Here is a 7,541-nt window from a genome sequence, read left to right as displayed (position 1 = left end):
TTTTTTTAAAGCTACAATATCTCATAGTGCTTTTACATTGTGAAATCAAGAGCATAAACACAAGACGTGCACAGATGCCATCTTATGTTTATTTATCTGTCAGGAAACAGACAATAAAAAAATTATGATTTTTGTGTTTCTTTGCCCAACTTGATGTCAGGTGTTTATGTATATTTATGTATAGAATTTTCCTAATCATTTTCTTAATTTCTTAATTACAGAATACGAATGCAGTTATACACTTCATAATAATCTATGCAATTCTACTCAAAAAGCTTCATAATCTGTAATAAGCAGCTTCTCTTTCAACTAAGGATATTTTTATTTTTTTTCTTCCGAAGATAGTCTTCCAAAATTTAGAAAACACTACAAACTATTTTCACCAGAAGATAAAGTAAATGTTCAAATTTATTTAGAAAAATAAATAATAATAATAATAAATTTAGAATGTTTTCACAACTATCGAAAATATTCCAGCTAATGTAAGAAAATGACAAATGTCTAGCATACAAATATTAATTTCCTGAAATGCTCAGTACAACATTACTATACTTAATGGGCAATCAGCTTAAGTGAAGTTAATGACATGGATTGCAGCAAAACTGTAACGATTAAAGCTCAGACAAGACATAGAGGCATCAATTCAGCTCTGTGTCAAAGCAATCGCTATTTAACATTAATTCCTTCCCACTATTACATAAACCAGAACAGCAACAGTGCCTAACAGTCCTGATCTTGTGTCAAAGCTTATTGTTCCCTGAATAAGTATAATGAGAAAGAAGTTTCTCATCTAGAAATCTTTAAGTTGCTGCCATTTTCTCTTGGGAGTAGAGATACTTCTTAGTTTTGCATTACTCCTTTCAGAATTCATCCTAACATCACTGCGTTTGAAACAATATAGAAAGAAGGAATGTCTCTGTTTAATAAGAGCATACGGAAGCCCTAATAATCCCATATCTGCTTAACATTTTGTGTTTCAGTTCAGATTAAGTTTGTTTTCCAGAACAACTTTGTTTCACCTAAGCCTTGCTTCATGCTGCGCGCATAAACATACTATAATCCAGTAAATGCATCCTAAATTTTAAAGTTCAACACAGAATTTCTTGGGAGATTGACATAGATCTCAGAGAGGATATAGGGGTAATGTCTTGCACCTGGGTCAAAGCAACCTCCATTACCAATACAAGCTGGGAGATGAAAGGACTGATTACAGCCCTGCCAACTACACTATCTAGCTGTATGGGCATTCACGAAACACACTGTAGTTTTACTGAAGTTTCACCTTTCAAACAAAAGTGGGCACATAAATCTCATTGTCAAATGTAGCTTCATAATTTGCAAATTACCGCCTCCCCAAACCTAGAAAAAATAAAAGTAATAATAACAATAAATTTATATTGTTAATATAGGAGACTAATAAGTCTCCTTTCTTTTCTCATTGAAGAAATTGACACTTCCCAGAAGAATTCCATATATGGCATTTAGTACTACAAGGTATCTATCCAAAGTCTAATCTGCCTATGACAGTAATTGGTGGGTGATCTCCCTGTCTGTATCTCAACCCATGAGGTTTTTCATTGTATGTTTTCCCTGTGTTCTCTTGAAGAGAAGAAGTTATAGAGAGGCCATGTGGTTGCTTGATAACTACTAGTGTTAAACTACAGCAATCTGGCATCTGAATTTACATGCAAGATGAATTTGGAGAATACATTATCTCAAGGAAAATACAAATTTTGGCCATTCCTTAAATAACACTACGTATCCCTTAAATGCAGCTTTTACACAAACAAGTTAAATACACTAAAGCCACTAATTCAACAACAGTCTTATTAAATACATCCTTTTCGAAATAGCAATACTAGTGGGTTCCTTTGATTTAATGACAAAACGAAAGCTGCCATTACTGCTATAGCATATTATGGCATGTAGTTGTCTATTACATATTCAGTAATAGCTTGTGATGAATTGGATATTCACTATGATAGGACAGAAGGTTAATTTTTTTGTTGTTGTTGATGTTAATATTAGTAAAAAACAAAGCAAAATTTGCAACTCGTACAAGTCAAAATCTGTGAAATATGTATATTAGAACATTCTTTTTTTCATAAGTTATTCACAAATCTCTCCTGTAGAAATTCTATTTAAACAACATAGCAACTACTTCTGCATTTTCTTGCTTTTCATCCTAGCCAAGTTGTTTATTTCCCCTTCACAAAATAAAATAAAATAAAATAAAATAAAAAATGAGTTGTTGAAATACTTCTGTATTAGTGCAAAGGAAAATAAAAAGGACTATAACCTTAAAAATATTATAATTACTTAAGCATAAAAAGGCTAGACACAGACGGGTGATATTGCTATCCCAGAACCAATGAACTGAAATGAAATGCATCCCTCCAGGTGCTTTGGAAGATGTCACAATCTCTTCAACATGATGAAGCTAACAGGCTTACAGAGATCAGGGTAAAAGTCAGTTAACAGGGTTAAAAGATACAGTCATCACAGTTTGAACTTTTAACCTTAAAGAAGTTATGATTTTCTCTACTAATGGCTACCATAGGGACGTTTGAATGCAGGTTTCACATTATTCAAGTTAAACTAGTAATAGTGTCACTGGATAACAATAGAAGCCATTTTGCAAAGTGAGCAAGTTTAGGCATTCAGTGTCTTCTGATGCTTGTATCTGAGATCTGGAGTTTCAGAGATCTAAGTATTCCAGGCGAAAGCTCTCCATCACGAAGAGAAGGGCAGTTCTCATTCTTCTGGATCTAATGAGAATAAAACATTACAATATCACCACACTCAATGTCAGGTACATACAAGGCACTTATCTAAGATGTCAGTGTGAAACTCCACCTGCACATCATGGAACAGATGAAATCACACGTGAAATTCAGTCTTATTTAATGGGTCCTTTTAAATCCCTTCCTGGTCAGTTTTTCCTCTAAGCAGAGATGGAGAGAATCACTTTACTCATAAAGCATCCACCATCTGCTCTATTTTAGCTTAAAGCAAACAAACAAATAAATAAATAAATAAATAATGCAAGGATATCTGCAACAATCTACAAACAATAAAAACATACTGCTACTCTTGCAGCTAGCACTCGCTACTAGTTCTTGGAAAACTGTTTACAAAAACATTTCCTGATACCATTCTTCCAATAAATAACTATCAGTTTTGCCATTAATGGATGTTCCAGACCTCTCAGTTCCTAATGTGTTCTATGTTGCTACTGGGGCTTGCAATTATTACTCCAAGTCATAGTTACCACGGCTGCAAGTAGCCATAGAACCCATGCTGTTTAACATCCTGACACTTAACCCTCCAGTGGGCTGTGTCCTCTTCTCTTCTCCTCCTCCTATTCAAATCATAAGAAGGGAGACACCTAAATCAATTTACCTCTGTGTCTATTTAGACACAGTCAATCACCTATGCCTTACAGAACAACAGTGTGTAAGGTCAGTCTGTTTCTGAAAGAAACACGTGTCAAAGTGACAGCCCTGGGAAGCCAAATCTTTTTGAGCCTTTTCTTGTTGCCATGAATGTTAATTCAAATATCAGAAAGCTATCAGGCATCACTGACATTGTTCTGTAATTGAATGATACTAATCATGATCACATTCTGACAAAGTAATGTTTTTCCAGGTCAACTGATTTGACAGTTTCTCACTATATTTCATGGAGCAAGCTGGACAGAAAATGAACAAAAGACAATCCTATTCAATACATACATGCTCTTTTACCACACCTTTAACCTTCAATATGAAGCTAAAGGGCATCTTTAGATAAGGTCATCATAATGGTTTGTATTATGAAAGGTTCACCAAAAGGTTCATATTCGTGCAACATAGAGTGACATCCAGTTTATGTAAAACACAGCAGAAGCCTATCTGTGTAGTGTCTGGAAAAAGATGAATGTACCTTGTGTAAATCAAGAGTCTCACATTGGTGATAAATCAGCTGTTTGGAAGATAAAAGTAGTTACAAGTGAGTGAAAGAGTAGCAGTGAGTGAATTTAGCTGCTGGAAGAGTAATAACCTAGGAAAAAAGCTGAAGAAAAAACATACATATAAGGTCAGACAACTGTGTGGACATTTAGCATCATACTTGCGAGCTGAGATAGGCATCAAAGTTGACATTCTGAAGTTGACACTAGTTTACCAGAGTATAGCCTTGTGAAAACAGTTAAACACTGTTATTTCTCCAAAAGGATGGAGAATACATGTCAAGCAATGATCCAGAATATCACACTGCCTTGACTATGACTCTGCTTTTCAAAGTCAGGCTGAATATGTGAATCATCATGAACAATGGCCAGAAAAGCACTTTTCATTCTACAAGGAAGTTATGCATATTCTGTATAAGGATCTGTCCGCTGAGTTATGTATGCTTATCATTTCTAGACTAGATCACTGTTATTCCTGAATCTGAAACAGAACTATATCTCAGTTCTTTTATGTACTGGTGATACTGCTCTGGTTTCCTCTGCTCACTAGCTTACAGCAAACTTGCAGCTGTAGGGGCTAAGGTAACTCTCACTTTTCCTTCCAGATCTATGTGGTAGATAAAATTTCCCAGAAAATTAAGGATTAAAAAATCCTGAAGTAGGCTTCCAAGATCAAGAAATAGTACAAGAATACCATGCAAGACTGCATTCAAAATTCACTATATAGAGAGGAATGCTTTGGATTCCTCCTCTAAATAATGGGTCAGCATAGCTTTCATGAAGTATCTAGAAAACCTCACTTTTCAAAAGTCCTGAATCACATTTTCAGAAAGGCATCCTTAAAGAGTAGCAAATTCTGTTACTGTTCATGAAAAATATCTGATTATTTTATGTAGTATTTGAATCATTTTATATCAATCACATTTGTAAATTTTGTCAGAAATCCTATGATAAATAGTATTGATAGCATCTTAACATAAAAAACAGGATAAAATCATGTGTGCTAGGCTGGAATCTCTAAAGCCTTTGAAAATTAACATATTTTTATGGCCTTATTTCTTCCTCCTGTGCATATTGTATGAAGACTAATGCCGGTAAAAGAATCTGCTTCTTCTTAGTTACCTGATCCACTTCCGTCCATTAGCTGCTAAAATCACATTCTTCTGTAGAAAGGCTGTTTATCCTAAAGAAGACTCCAGGGAGATCTTATAACAGCTTTCCTGTACTTAAGGGAGGCCTACAAAAAAATGAGAGAGACTCTTTGCCACTGTGTGTACTGACAGGACAAAGAGTAACAACTTTAAACTTAAAAAGGAGAGATTTAAATTGGACACGAGGAAGAAGTTCTTAACCAAGTGGCTGGTGAGGCACTGAACCAGGCTGCCCAGAGAATTTGTGGATGCCCCATCCCAGGTTGTGCTCAAGACCAGGATGGATGGGGCTTTGGTCAGCCTGGTATAGTAGAAGGTGTCCTTGCCCATGGTAAGCGAGTTCAAACTGATAATTTTTAAGTTTTCTTCCAACTCAAGACATTGTCTGATTAACACCAACATCCAACAAAGATTTTTCCCAACCAGCTTTCCATGCCTTCTTTGCTATTTGGTACCTCTGCATGTCAGGCAGTGTCCCAAGGTCTTCCAGTTCCCCAACTCCATGCTTGTACATCTCAAATTCCTGGCTGAAACACAGTGCTGACTGTGATGCTCAGAAGTACACTTACTTTTGAAATCTACTGATTCCAACAAGAGTTTTATTTCGAACTTTGATTTTAACTTTCGAATCTTGATCACATAGCTTAAGTAAATCAAATAGTATATAACAGTCCTATGTGACAAATTGTAATTTAAAGTGAAATAAAAAATGTGTTTAAGTGGTTTGTTGGGTTGTGGCCTAAAAGTATTCCAACTGAATCCAATAACTTAAAATAAGACTAGTGGAGGGAAAAGAAAAATATTAAATTTGATTTATTTGACTTCCATACTTTACTGATACTATTTGTGTATTACGTCTTAGCTCAATTTATATGAAAGAAGTTTTGTGACATTTTGAAGTAGAGGCACAGAAAAATTTGACAAGTCAATCCATTTTAGAGTAATATTTTTAATGATTTAAACTCAGGCATAGTTTAGCTAGTTTTCCTTAAACTTTGATGAACCATATTTCCTGTAGCTTCAGGGTATATCTGTCAATTTGTAAGCCAACATAAATTAATTTTCCCACCAGAAGCTGGAAAGATTCTAAAAATATGGTTTATAGTTGAATTTTCTCTGCTTCAACATAGTGATTATGTATATCTCAAATAAAATAGGAATATAGTCATATGTATTTGATGAGTATAACTTATATTTTGTCTGCATATCTGCACACACATTCACACATTAAAAAGTAGATGTAAAGTATTGGTTTTTTTTTTTAAGATATTTAAAATTATTATTATTTCTTTATCTCTCTACTCCAAGTCATAGAATAAAAGAAAGAAAAAAAACTTCACAATGAAGCCTACATAAAGACTTACATGAAACATATAACAAAATCTATGCATCTAAAAAATATATATATTTTTTAAGGTTGTGAGAGGTATGTCCATGTTTAAACATAAAAAGAGCAACTGGAGAGGAAAAGATAGACAAGAGAAATTTCTTTATTAATACCCATGTAGAATAAGGGGTGGAATGTCATGGTTTTATGGTTTTTGGGTGGTTTTCAGTATTCCACATCAAAACATCACGTAGTGTACTGGGAGTTAAAGTGTTAATGCTCCAATTCCAGGCACCTATCCCTATACATTACTGAAGTATTGGGAACTGGCCCTTCTGGGTGGGGCGGTCTCTTACTGCCTGGCAGTGAGTGCTGAAGGGTGCTTTCCTAACTGTTCCAAGCTTTTCAGGTTTGACTCTGTCTCAGGAACTCCCTCTCTCCTATCTTATTTCATTTATTAGTCTCAATTTCAATTAGATTGTATTATTATACTTACATGGCAGGTGAGACACCATGATCAGGCAGGTGGTTTTCCCAGGGCGAGGCTCATCCCCTGCACTCCGAGTGTGCTGACCTCTGCGATTTCCCCAAATGCGGGAAACTCGACTGCATAATTTGTGGTAGTGGGGGACTGCATTCGCACTAATTTCCCTGGAAAGGTGATGGAACAGCTTGTGCTGGATACCATCTCCAGACAACTGGGAGAAAAGGAGGCTATCAGGAGTAGTCAGCATGGGTTCACCAAGGGGAGGTTGTGCTCGACCAACCTGGTGGCCTTCTATGATGCTGTCACATGCTGGGTGGATGGGGGAAGAGCGGTAGATGTAGTCTACCTTGATTTTAGAAAGGCATTTGATACTGTCTCCCACGACATCCTTATAACAAAGCTGAGGAAGTGTGGGATAGACGAGTGGACAGTGAGGTGGGTTGAGAACTGGCTGACTGGCAGAGCGCAGAGGGTCGTCATTGGTGGTGCAGAGTCTGGCTGGAGACCTGTAACCAGTGGTGTCCCCCAGGAGTCTGTGCTGGGTCCGGTCTTGTTCAACATCTTCATCAATGACCTTGATGAGGGGATAGTGGCCACCCTCAGCAAGTTTGCTGATGATACGAAGTT

At 36.2% G+C, this 7,541-nt stretch overlaps 1 non-coding gene across 1 annotated transcript; it reads left to right on the top strand.

Moving 5' to 3' along the window:
- Positions 1 to 6,915: 6,915 nt before the first annotated feature.
- On the top strand, positions 6,916 to 7,079 carry LOC116216636. The gene has a single exon (XR_004159778.1). It is a non-coding gene; the product is annotated as a U1 spliceosomal RNA (small nuclear RNA).
- Positions 7,080 to 7,541: the final 462 nt, after the last annotated feature.

This window comes from Meleagris gallopavo, chromosome 4, assembly GCF_000146605.3.
Source record: "Meleagris gallopavo isolate NT-WF06-2002-E0010 breed Aviagen turkey brand Nicholas breeding stock chromosome 4, Turkey_5.1, whole genome shotgun sequence".
Classification (NCBI taxonomy): Eukaryota; Metazoa; Chordata; class Aves; order Galliformes; family Phasianidae; genus Meleagris; species Meleagris gallopavo.
Note: the sequence above shows the minus strand (reverse complement) of the source record. Positions and strands in the feature narration are given on the sequence as shown.